The sequence below is a fragment of the Hibiscus syriacus genome, unplaced genomic scaffold (genome assembly GCF_006381635.1).
Source record: "Hibiscus syriacus cultivar Baekdansim isolate YM2019G1 unplaced genomic scaffold, ASM638163v2 tig00110174_pilon, whole genome shotgun sequence".
Taxonomy (NCBI): Eukaryota; Viridiplantae; Streptophyta; class Magnoliopsida; order Malvales; family Malvaceae; genus Hibiscus; species Hibiscus syriacus.
Genome location: NW_024062612.1, coordinates 3,106,796 through 3,118,960, shown reverse-complemented (window position 1 = coordinate 3,118,960; position 12,165 = coordinate 3,106,796). Strand labels below are relative to the sequence as shown.

The window sequence follows — 12,165 nt, the reverse complement described above, 5'->3', positions numbered from 1 at the left end:
CATAAATCCACGTAGTATCCTCAATCCCAATCTAGTGGTCATAGTAATTTAAAAAGTCTACCTTAATAGCAAGTCAACCTTTTTTTCGTTGTCTTTCTCGTGGAATAAATGATTTCCTAAACAATTATGATAATATCAGTTATATAACACCCAAACACAAAATTGGTTTGATTAGGTAACAATGTATCATGACAAACATGGTTTCAGTTTATTAACAATCGCCTGCCACTACTGTGTAGAGAACAATACAAAGACTGATGGAACGAATTTCTTTAATAACTTGAAGCTATTCCACCTTCGGAACAAGAACTAGCAGCGCTTTATTAAACTATAAGTCCACCGAAAATTGGGTAGATTTATAAACATGGAAACAGTAAGGGGTCGTTTGCAAATAAATCAGAAGTGTTGGGTCTCCAATGCTGACAAAGAAGATAAGGATGTCCTCAAAATTAAAAAGAAGGAAAAAAAAAAAAACAGAAAGAAAAGACAAGCCCACGGAATTCCCGCTTGTCCCGCCCGCCCGTTCCTCTGTAAATCATCCGCCCCACTTTTTATTTCTCGACTTTCCTTTTAAAACATAAAATTCGTAACTCCAAAATTTATGTTTTCACTGATTACTTTTGTTTTGTAACTCTCTCCTGCAAATTTTTCCTCCTCTTCTCTCCGTTAACTGTTTCTCCAGTCTCTCTCTAGATCTGTAAGCTCTCTTCTTATCTCTTTAATTTTCAGTTTTCATCCTTTATCTTACGGTTAACTTGCGATATCCATTGATGATTTTCCAGGGTTTATTAATCCTTTTCTCTTTTTTGGAGTGTTAAGCAGGGTTAATTAAATGAGAACTTAATCCAAGTGTTCAGGACTTAAATTTGTTATATTTTTGTTATTTGATTTTGAAATATCTGAAGTCGAACAAACTAAATTCTTTGGTATTTAGTCTTTACCATTGTCACAGATGCATTTGTCTGCGCTGCTATGGTTTTTTGTTCTTTGAAGTTCATGCCTTTGAACTGTAGGCAGAGATATAACTGCTTCTTACATCATGGGGGATTTAGGTTGACCGGTTTGTTAGACTACGAATTGTCGAAAACTAAAGCTTCAGGTTTTGATTTGACTTACTTGACCGCATCAAATGCTTTGTGTGAATTTCTTATTAAGAGTTGCATCCAGCGTTTCTGTTAAATATGTCAGATTATGTTTATGTTTCTGAAAATCAATGAATATGAACCTATAACCCTGATTTTAATGCTGATATTTGCCCCAGTTTTTGAAAGATGTTTCCCTTTTGTTTGAAATGAACCATTGTGAAACTGTTTAGACAGCTAAAAAGTGAAAATTGATATTCCGTTATTGTTTGTCGAGCAGTTTTGATATTGTTGTCTATTTTCAAATATGACCCGGCATATGACGCTATATTATTATATTCAATTTTTACCCATAATGGAATTGATCACCTGTTGCATTTGGCCACATGTAAAATTATTGCAGGAATCTGTGAAGCGATCATTGATGAAAAGGTTTCAGGGTAATGTTTTCGCAAGTTGAATGACAATATTTAATTTTTTCCGACATTACGAAAAAGGGTAACTCCTGTTACAAAAATATAATAGATTCTCTAATGGATGAGACACTAAAGGAAAATACTAAACTGTATTCACAAAGAAGATCAGGGAAAACCTGTTGAGGAGATGCAAAGTATGAACATCAGCAAGGACAATTTTATTAAGTTAGAGGAGAGTAATAGACAAGACAGCTCAGTTGACCATGTGGATCATAATATAGTCTCAGAATCTAGAGCTGTAGGGTACAACTTAGACATCGATGACAAACATGTAGAGCAGGGTGATAAGATGAATAAGCATGGGGATTTGGATTTCAAAGCTAAAGAAGAAATGAACGAGACTACAAAAGATCTTGTTGAGGAGGAGCCAGAACCTATCTTTGATGGCACAGAGGTTCCTGGGATGCAGGCTAATCGGAATTCATCAACTCGTTCCTTGGATCCTGATCTAGAGGAAGAGGGATCTTTGTGGCCTGAAAAAGCAGTGGCACTTAAGCATTTTGTTAAGGAAAAGGGTGCTGCAGTGACCAGTGTCCTGCGTCGTCTTTCTTTCAAAAGAGATGGAGTTGAACAAGCCATTGTTGATGTATATTGGAATGATAATTTGCACACTGAAAGAAGTACTGCAGAACTTGTATATATTCAGCTGAGATATGGTACTCGTTTATATACACAAGCACAAGCCTCATATAAGCAGTTAACACCAACTGCATTGCTAACTAACTAACAGCTGACTCATTCAGCAAATGCCACGTGCATGACTTAGTTACAATCTGTTACAATCAGCTGCACACTCACTTACATTAGACTGCTAACATTTTCCCTACTTCTTGTTTTCTTTGTTCAATGGAGTACACACATACTTTGGATCTAAACTCCTCAAACGCAGCTCGCGCTAATGGTTTGGTGAATCCATCAGCAATTTGATGCATTGCAGGAACATAGCTAACTTGCAATTGACCAGCTGCCACCTTCTCCCGAACAAAGTGCACATCAAGGTCCACATGCTTGGACTGAGCGTGGTAAACTGGATTGGCACTCATAGCCACTGTGCTGGTATTGTCACACCAGACAATCGGTTTTCGATCTTGTTGAATACCAAGATCAGTTAGGAGAGCATTCACCCAAGCTATGTCTGCAGTTGCATCAGCTACACTCTTGTATTCGGCCTCCATTGTCGATCGAGAGACCGTCTTTTGTTTCTTTGAGCACCAAGTAACTAAGCATTTGCCCAAGAACACGCCATACCCCGTTATGGATCTTCGATCATCAATACTAGCTCCCCAATCAGCATCGGCAAAAGCAACTATGTTCTGTCCACTTTCAACAGGTGAAAAGAATAGGCCAAAATTTAGAGTAGCACGTAGGTAGCGAAGTATTCTTTTAACAGCAACAAAGTGATCTTCACGTGGAGCGTGCATGTATTGTGCAACTTGTCCCACACTAAACGATATGTCTGGTCTCGTGTGACAGACATACAACAATGAGCCTACAATACTCCTGTAATCACTTGCATTGTTTAACAGATCTCCTGTTGCATTGGAAAGTTTAGACGCAGCTACCATAGGTGAAGCACATTCTGCAGCTGCCATCATTCCTGTTTTTTCAAGCAACTCAAGGATATATTTCTTCTGACTCAACAGAATCGAGCCATTAACACGATGAACCTCGATGCCCAGAAAAAAACTTAAGTTCCCCAAATCTTTAAGAGAGAAACGAGCTTGTAGTAGTGACACGGTCTCTTCAATTAGTGTAGACGATTGTCCTGTTATAACTATATCGTCTACGTACACTAGTACATACATGTATCCGTTGCTAGATTGTTTAACGAACAAGGAAGAATCTGCACGAGATACTGTAAACCCAAGTTGTAGCAAACTCTCTTTGAGTTTTATATGCCAATTACGAGGCGCCTGTCGAAGACCATACAAAGCCTTTAGAAGCTTGCACACAAGAGGTTTGCCATTCTCGTCAGTTTGCTCAAATCCAGGAGGTTGCTGCATATAAACGTCTTCATTTAAATCTCCATGCAGGAATGCATTGTTTATATCAACGTGTCGAAGTTCCCAGCCTTTAGAAACAGCAATCGATAGAACAGTGTTGAATGTAGAGAAACGAACTACTGGACTGAATGTGTCTCCAAAATCAAAACCGGGTGTTTGAGAAAACCCTTTAGCAACTAAACGGGCTTTATATCGAAGTACAGTCCCATCCGGATTTCTTTTGATTCGAAATATCCATTTGCATCCAACAGTGGTTCTTCCTTCTGGGAGCTTTACTAAAGACCAAGTGCCATTCTTCTGTAAGGCATTGTATTCTTCATGTACAGCAGTAGACCAATGTGGTGATTTTAGTGCTGCATTTATTGTAGTTGGAACATCCTCCTCTTCAGCAGTAAAGAATACTTTGGGTTTAAAAATTCCACACCTGCTACGTGTCATCATAGGATGAACACGCATTGGAGGTCCTGTAGTACTGGAATCGAGAACAATGTCTTGACGATGATTATCAGTATCAGGTTCAGCAGGACTGCTACTCGCATCTGTTGCTTCATCAATATTGGGTTCAGCAGGGCTGCTGCACACATCTGTTGCTGGCTCAATACTTCCAGATTCTGCAGCGGCACTAGTACTTTCATGAGCATCATCAACTTCAGTGTTATTCGTACCAGTATTGACTCTGTTAGAGTCTGGAGATCCAACGCTTCCTGTTGCAGCATCACTAGAGCCAAAACTGAGTCCATCATTTACAGTAGGTTGTTCAACAGCAGATGGCATATTTCGAGCAACAACCCTTAGTGGTTGAGAGGACCAACGTACTGATTTTGTAGACTCAAGTGATTTCAAGGATTCACAAGCTGCTTGTCCTGCAAAAGGAAAAATGAATTCATTAAATACAACGTGCCTAGAGATATAAACTTTCCCATCTGATGCCAAGCATTGGAATCCTTTATGTCGAGGGCTGATGCCAAGATAAGTACAGATTTGAGATCTGAATGCGAGCTTGTGTTTCTGAAATAACCTCAGGTGAGGAAAGCATTGGCAACCGAAAACCCTCATCATAGTGTAGTCCGGTTTCTTGCCATAAAGTCTCTCAAAAGGAGATACACCTTGTAGCACAGCAGTAGGAAGACGATTTATTAAATGGACTGCTGAAACAACAGCATATGACCAATATTTGACTGGCAAAGATGCTTGAGCTAATAAAACAAGTGCTAGCTCAATAACGTGGCGATGTTTACGCTCAACAACCCCATTCTGTTCAGACGTGTGGGGACACGTTAATCGGTGCAAGATTCCTTCACTGGCTAGCATGGGTGACAAGGTACGAAATTCACCTCCCCAGTCAGTCTGCAAGGCTTTAATGGAGCTGCCAAACTGATTTGCCACCAGTTTTTGAAACATACGAAATGCCAGCACAGCTTCTCCTTTTGTTTTTAACAAATATATCCACGTATGTCTTGTGAAGGCATCTACAAATGAAACATAAAAGCGAAATCCATTTGATGTCATATGAGGTGGCCCCCATAAGTCAGAGTACACAAGATTGAAAGGAGAATCAACTGATGTATTGATTCAACAAAGGGAAGTCTATGACTTTTTCCCATATGACACGCTACACAGGTCTTATTTACATTAGAATGTATCTTGATGCCTATTTCTTTAGCTATCTTCACTAATGTTTCAGTAGCTGGGTGACCAAGTCGCCTGTGCCAAAGGTCTTCTAAAGAGTACGAAACTGAGCTAGTATTGACTTCAGCAAGATTCACTCCCAAGGAGTTGTTATTCATGGAAAACGAATATAGACCTTCATGCTCATCACCTTGAAGTAGAATATTTCTGGTTTTCTCATCACGGACATAGCACTTATTTGCATGAAACTCTAGAAAAACGTCGTTGTCCCTAGCAAGCTTGGACACAGACAGTAGGTTCTTGGTTATTTGAGGAACAAGCAGTAGATTATTCAGCAAAAGTATGCGTGAATTAGCACAAACATGAGAGTGACCAGTAGAAGTTACAGTAAGTGGCATACCGTTACCGACTAGCAGTTTACCTGGGCCAAGAAATTCAGTCGCATTTAATACGTTGTTGGAATCTGAGGTGACATGGTGCGTGGCACCAGTGTCTACAATCCAACGGTCAGAGGACATGGAGGAGGTATGAGCTTGTGGTTGCCCAGCCACAGTTAAGCCAGACTTATGCTTGGCGCAGTGCTCACACCCAGCATCAGAAGATGACTTACGGTCCGAGTGACTGGATCCTCGATCAGTGGTAGCACAAGAGAAATTTTCATCGAATCTATGCCAACATCGATCAACGAGATGACCAATCTTCCCACAAAGTTGGCATTGCAAGCGTGACCTACCACGACCCCGGCCACCAGTTCGATTTCCAGGGCGATGATCATAGCCTGAGTTCGATATTGCAGAATTTTGATTCTCCCCTTGGGCAACATTGGCACTCATAGGTAAGGTCTCCAACTGGTCATCAAAGCTCGCAAGTTGAGTCTCAGCATCAAGAAGCATTGTGTAGATGTTATCTAGGGATAACGTTTCCCTCATAGAGGTTATAACTGCCATGAAGGGCTGGTATTCTCGAGGGAGACCTTTCAAAATGCTTGCTATGTGTTCAACTTGAGGAACAACACTGCCACAAGAAGCTAAGGCATCACATACCTCTTTTACACGGGTAAGGTAAGTACGCATACTATCACCTCCTTTCTTTAATGACTGAAGCTTGTAATGGAGACTCATTACTGCAGTCGTGGAGCGATTGGCAAAGAACTGAAGAACTGTGTTCCATACGGCTGCTGCAGTTTCAGCCCCAACAAACTGAGGGAGCAAGTGATTGCTGATGGTGGATAACAACCATGAGGCAATTGCGCTATCTTGTGCAACAAAATTTTCATAGGCGTCATTGACTCGGGTGATACCAGCATCATCAACAATAATTTCTGGTGGAGTTGTCACGGCACCGGTAATAAACCGTTCCAAACGGTGGCTCCGAATGGTGAGCAAAATCTGCTGCTTCCAAAGGAGAAAATTCATCTCATCAAGAACAACATTAATTTTCTTGTGAGTGAACGATTTGGCGTTGGTGTTGAACTCCATCAAGAAAGGCTTTAAGCAGCGAAAGAAAGCACCCCAAGATCTATGGCGATTGATACCATATTGGAATGATAATTTGCACACTGAAAGAAGTACTGCAGAACTTGTATATATTCAGCTGAGATATGGTACTCGTTTATATACACAAGCACAAGCCTCATATAAGCAGTTAACACCAACTGCATTGCTAACTAACTAACAGCTGACTCATTCAGCAAATGCCACGTGCATGACTTAGTTACAATCTGTTACAATCAGCTGCACACTCACTTACATTAGACTGCTAACAATGTAGATAAGGAAAGTTCAGATTCTGCTAAACTTGGAGAGCAAACTGCAATGTCTCCAACGACTGCTGAAAGATCTCTTTGGAATCCCTTAAACTACATTAAGGTTTCATGTGATACTGATTTAGAAAGCAAAGCTGAGCAGGGTAAGAATTTCTTTGAAGAATCACTCCAACCTATTGTCACAAAAGGAAGAATTATATTGTATACAAGGTTAGGATGCCAAGATTGCAGAGAAGTTAGGTTATTTCTGCAAAGGAAAAGGCTTATGCATGTTGAGATCAACATAGATGTATATCCCAGTAGAAAGTTGGAGCTAGAGAAGTTCTCCAGGTCTTTTACCGTTCCTAAGGTCTTCTTTAATGAAGTATTGATTGGAGGCTTGAGTGAACTAAAAGACTTAGATGAGTCTGGAAAGCTTGATGAGAAGATTGATTTTTTGGTTGCTGAAGCACCATCAACTGAAGCTCCTTTACCACCTCTTTCTGGTGAAGATGATGTGTCCAATGATGGTTCTGTTGATGAACTAGCTCTAATTGTTCAAAAAATGAAAGCAACTATTGTTGTTAAGGATCGGTTATACAAGATGCGTAGATTCACCAATTGTTTTCTAGGTTCTGAAGCAGTAGATTTTCTATCTGAAGATCAGTACCTTGAAAGGGAAGAGGTTAGTTTGGATTTTTTTATGTTTTTTGAGACTGCTACTAGTTTCCCATTATAGTAGATGGTTTTCAATTTAATCCTAGCATATTAAAATGTACTCTAGACTCTCGAGTATAACTTTTACGGATGTTATTCCAATCTGTTTAGAAGATCCATATTTTGGATGCCAATTTATCCTTGGCATGAATTCTTATGGTATCACATCCAGGGACGGAGCTATGTTATTGGGATATTTACTTATCTGGACCCCAATTTTAATTTGTTTAGACTTTGGCTCCCCTCAGCTTGATTTTTAACTCCGTTCCTGACGAAATCATAACATTTTTCAGAAAATAGTAATACATATTGCTATTTCAAACTTCTCTTTCTTGTGGTTCTATTTCAAATGTTGGTTTTGGTAGATTTTATCTATTGCATATTTTTGACTTTTCACTGGTTTAACCAGAGGACCACTGGTTTTTGAGTTATAATTTGTGTGCTTGCTTTGTTTGTACGTATTTGGATGTGGTTATATCACCGTTAACTTCCCTTTGCCCTTTTCTTTGTTCTTGTATTGTGGTTCAGGCTGTTGAATTTGGGCAAAAGCTTGCCAGTGAGCTCTTCTTTCGACACGTTCTTGAGTGAGTCCTTTTCCTCCCAGTTTATTTTATTTTCTTTTGTAACCCTTTAATCTGTTTTAGAATGTAGAAAATCCTTCTCATTTTTTTTATCTGAGATGCTTTATAATAGTGAGAATCTGTTTGAGGATGGTGACCACTTGTATCGATTCTTGGACCATGATCCTACTGTGTCATCTCATTGTCACAACATTCCAAGTGGTATAATTGAACTGAAGCCAAAGCCTATTGCTGAAATTGCGTCAAGGCTGAGAGTTTTGTCCTATGCTATTTTGAAGCCTATGCATCAAAAGATGGAAGACATGTTGATTATAAAAGTATTAATGGAAGTGAGGAATTTGCAAGGTTTGATCCAATGATGTTGCTCGCCTTAATATCTTCTAAATTTATTCACTTCTTTTAAATGATCAAGTACTCATTATTGATGGCAAAAAAAATTTAGGTACTTAAGAATAGTTCAAGAGCTCCAGCGAGTAAAAGTGCAGGACATGCCAAGGGAGGAGAAACTTGCCTTCTTCATAAATTTGTACAATATGATGGCCATTCATGCAATATTAGCATGGGGTCATCCTGCTGGTCCCTTGGAACGAAGGAAGCTGTTGGAGACTTCAAGTATGTTGGTGGGTGTACATACTCGCTTTCATCTATTCAGAATGGCATTTAAGGGGAAATCAAAGGCCACCATACAATCTTCTGAAACCATTTGGTGTAAAAGATAAACGATCTCAGGTAAGACAGTAAAATTGATACTTATTGTTGCATAATGATTCTATGCATTGTTTTGGATGCTTGCATTTCTGGGTTAGCTTATTTAGAGTTTTAAGTGTTAATTATGCAAACTGGTGAAAATACAAGCTTTTATTTGTTGGCTTCAGAATCTGTGGACTATATTTCTCATTCCTTAAAATTTGGTGCTCTTCTAAATTCTTCCTTTTTTTCAGAAGGATGAACCAAAGTTGTGCATAAAGTGGCCTCACAATGTGCTGTGGGGTTATTGATTTTTGACTTCACCTTGCAATTCCCCCCCCCCCCCCCCTTCAAGTGAATTAGGTTGACAACTGACTTATAAGGGTGTAACCTGAATGAGTTTTGTTAAAACATCACATTATCTTGTATACCCAAAACGGAAATATATCCTCAAGAGTTGAATGCTTCGTGTGGAAATTCAGAGTAGCTCATTCTTTGTTATATATTTTTTCAGGTGGCTCTACCCTATCCTGAGCCTCTAGTTCACTTTGCGCTAGTTTCTGGTGCCCGATCAGGGCCTGCTCTTCGGTGCTATTCTCCCGGAAACATTGATAAAGAGCTGATGGATGCCGCACGGGATTTCTTAAGAGCTGGTGGGCTTATTGTTGATTTGAACGGCAAGGTTGCATATGCTAGTAAGATCCTCAAATGGTAAGTTAATTCAAGCAACTTCTTGGTGCAAAAAGTTCATATTTCTTCCCTAGACCTATATTTACTGTTATGGAATTCAAAATCAGATTCTGGAATTTTCTCCAAACACTTGCATCGCACACTAAAAGACATGCACAGCCACACTAACATAAGCATTCATGCACTCTAAAACTCATTAGCATTTGGAAACGGAACTTCTAGAGATTGCTGCTTTCTTTTCAGCTTATTTAACCCTATAGAAATTCTTACCAATGTGGCCTTATCGATTCGACAGAAGAAATCAATTATAGACACTAATACAATATCATCTTCTCTGTATAGACAAACTTGGGATTTGCAATCCCAGGTAAGATTGGTTCAAGATCATGGGATCCTTCTCTATTGGATTGGAAGGGTTAATGAATCAACCAAGTCTTGGTTTCCAAAGTTGGATTCAGAAGCAACATAAATGCAGGACAATTGGTTTTGACGCTTCAAGCAATGATTAGTGCTAAAGTTACAGCACGCATAATGCTTAATTTCCAGTTGCCTATTGCACCCTTCTATACATAGGGAATAGTAATAATAAGATGGATGCTTTGTTTAGTTGACATATTACCTAAATGACACCAATGTTATTGTCTTATTTAACATTTTGGTAAGGTTCAAACTTGAGTTGGTAATAGCAGGTACCAGTTATAACCTCTCGTTATATAAAAATATAGGTGATGTTCACTTCGACAATACACAAAAGATATGCAAGACAGCCATGGACTTTGCTCCAAACACCAAGCTGTAGTAAATTGATATTTCTTTAGTAGAAGATAGATGATGCAGTAAGCTTGGTTCATATACTTGTTCTGGGAAATTAACTTGTGTTGCTTGCTATTAATCAACGGACAGGTTTAGTGTTGATTTTGGCAAGACTGTGTTAGAGGTATTGAAACATGCCTCCAATTACTTGGAGCCATCCGAGTCTGAAGCTTTGCTGGAGATGATTGCTGATGGTGAGTTGAAGGTGATATACCAGCCATATGATTGGAGATTGAACTGCTAGGGTTTGACTCCTTTTTCCTACTCTGCTTATACTTGATCGATGATCATAAAGGTCTCCCTGATTTACATGATTTTAATGCGGCTAATATTATTATATCGTACAAACTTGAAGATAAATACAACATTATATGTCAGTCAGGTTACAGTTTTTATCAAATAAAATACCAAAGTGGATTAGAGGTTATAGTGTTGAATATTTAATTCAAATACGATTACTTTTACCTATGCTTTCTGGGTTTTTTATGATTCAGTACTTATCATGTGTAAAAATATATATAAATTCTAAAACTACAGTTGATGAACAGCGTCTTAGTTATAGTAATGGTTAGGAAAAATCTGGTAGGCTGAAGCGAGTAATTGTTCACGAATTAGTTGGTAGATGCAACTCACCAGTAGCTATGCTTTCTATTTTCATTAGCTGATAGCAAATAGCGAGACTGAATCAACGTATACCGTAATAAATAATATTTGTAATTATTATTAGGTTTAATATAAAAATAATGTTCAAACTATACTTTTTTTTAAGTGGTGACAAATTTTTTTTTCGATTCATTCATGTGCTTAATGTTATCACTTTAGGTGTTTGGTCTGTAAAGTTCGTTAAAAAAATTTAGTTATACGACATGTGTTACATTTATAAAATTTCAAAATTTTTATTTAAAAAAACTTAAAAATTCTTTTTTTAAGAAAACACCATAATTATCTTAAATCTAAAAAAAAACCTCAAAAGCAATAATTTCAATCCCTAAATCTGCAGGGGTTATTGCCCTTGTCGTCAGTTGAACCTCCACTTGATTGCACCTCCCTCGACGACTAGTTACCTGACAACCAACCACCATAATAACAATCGATGAACCTTAAATTGATGAACCCTAAATTATCAAAAAGTTAGAAAATTAGAGTTCTTTTAAATATACTATTTTTTTTTAATATTTTAGAAAATAAATATTTTAAATTTATCAGAACGTGACATGTCTCACTTAACATGTTTTTTTAATGGTTGTTACGGATTAGGTACTTAAAGTGGTAACATTTGTAACATTAAACACATGAATGAATAAAAAAAGAATTAGATACCACTATGAGAAAAACAATATAGTTCGGATAATTTGTTTTGTATTAAGCCTTATTATTATTTTACAAAAAATATGGGTCTAAGAATGGAAAGATTATAAATGTTGATCAGTGGATCTTTTTGGTTGCATCTTTCAAGCTGGTCTTTTGCCTTTTCGATCAAGCCTTAATGTTACTATTTAAGAGATGAAGTATGCTTAACAAGTAACTATTAATCTCAGCCTGCAGGTTGGGAAAAAAAACCCAATTCAACCATGAGGAGTGTGCAAAAATTTTTGTGACAATCGGTTAGATATTGTGATTCAAATTTAGTTTGGTACAGTTTAAAATATTTACGGTATGATATGTTCGGTGAAGAAATAAATGAGAGAAGAAAATATAATTTTAAGTTTTCGTATAAGGATTAATATTAGGAGATGATTTTTT

General features: G+C 37.9%; 1 pseudogene; it reads left to right on the top strand.

Annotated features, from left to right (window-relative positions):
• Positions 1 to 594: 594 nt before the first annotated feature.
• LOC120216928 lies at positions 595 to 10,866 on the top strand (annotated as a pseudogene).
• Positions 10,867 to 12,165: the final 1,299 nt, after the last annotated feature.